The 1,346-nt window shown below is 69.0% G+C and overlaps 1 protein-coding gene across 1 annotated transcript in view; it reads right to left on the bottom strand.

Moving 5' to 3' along the window:
- Window positions 1-1,346, bottom strand: part of INTS1 (integrator complex subunit 1) — a 50,166-nt gene that overhangs the window by 648 nt on the left and 48,172 nt on the right. The gene's annotated exons all lie outside the window — the stretch shown is intronic.

Genomic DNA, 1,346 nt, shown 5'->3' with positions numbered 1-1,346 from the left:
GGCGCTCGGCCCAGCCCGCATGGGCCCTGCAGGTGCTGCCAGCCCCTCCTCGGACCTTCCACCCGTCGCCACTCACCGCCCACAGCTGAGCAGCCGCCCGCCTGGGCTTTCCCCATGTGACGGTGCCCTGCTGCCCCGCTGCACAGGGAGGCAGGTCACAGCACAGGGCCCCGATGCTGGTGGGAGGGCACCATGAACAATGCACAGGGCCCCTCACACCCAGCCCCACCCCACACGGACATGCACCACCCACTTGCCGGTAGTTCTGGGGCCCTGGGTGAGGGAGTGGCACTTTGGGGCACCCGTGTCCTAATGGCTGTTTCCCAAGCTTGGGTGGGTGGTGTGGGGAGTTGTGTAAGTGACATGACGCAAAGGGGGTTTCCTAGACATGGCAGTTCCTGGCAACCAGGCTTGGGGCCCGTTGGGTAGGGGCCCCCCCTACACACACACACACACACACACACACACACACACACACACACGGCACCCAGGCCAGGCAGCACGGGGGCCCCTCAGCTCCACGCCTGTGCTATGCGACCTGGGGCCTGCCCTTCCCTGGGCCGGGCTGAGCCTCTCCCCCAGGAGTGGCCATCAGGGCTTTCTGTGTCCCGAGTGAGGCCCATGACACACAGGGAGGACATGGGCACTGAGGGGCGCTGTAGGGGCAGCGGCCTGTGGGCAGACATGGCAGGGGTGCTGGGGATGGGAGCAGGGGTGCCCGGAGAGAAAGGCCCAGCGAGGAGGGAGCTGAGCCACCTGCCGTTGGGGAGGCACCTGCAGTCCCAGGGGCTCTGGGTGAGGAGACCCTGTCCCGTCCCCCCAGGCCATCTCCAGGGGCCCAGGCATGGCCAGGACCAGTCCGGTCTCGCCCACTCAGCCAAGGCTTCCAAGGGCCTGGCCCGTCGTTAGCCACAGCGCCCCCCAGTGGCCCCGTTGAGGAGCCTGGGGGTGCAGGTGGACCTGGAGCCAGCGCCTGAGCCCTAGCAGGCCCTGGGCGGGGCAGGGGTCCGAGGGCTTGGCTAGCGGGGAGCCGTGCAAGGTAGGATGGTGGCCTCTGTGCAGGAAGATCCTCGGCTGCTGCGGGTTAGGGTGGGCGGGACGCAGAACCCACAGCAAAGGCAGGGGAGACCCGGAGAGGCTGCTGCAGCCGGGACCCAGGCCTCACTGGAGCTCTGCCCTGGCACTGCCCCCGCCGGGAGCCCCAGGCCCTGTGGTGGGTACGGGCAGAACTGCCCTGCGCCTCTGCCCTCAGCCACACTGGAGGGGGGCCTGCTGGGCCCAGCCTCCTGACTTGGGTCCTGTGTGGAGGGCGGAGCCACAGCCGACCCCGAAGGCCCGCTCCCTGT

Source organism: Myotis davidii, unplaced genomic scaffold (genome assembly GCF_000327345.1).
Source record: "Myotis davidii unplaced genomic scaffold, ASM32734v1 scaffold399, whole genome shotgun sequence".
NCBI lineage: Eukaryota > Metazoa > Chordata > Mammalia > Chiroptera > Vespertilionidae > Myotis > Myotis davidii.
Note: the sequence above shows the minus strand (reverse complement) of the source record. Positions and strands in the feature narration are given on the sequence as shown.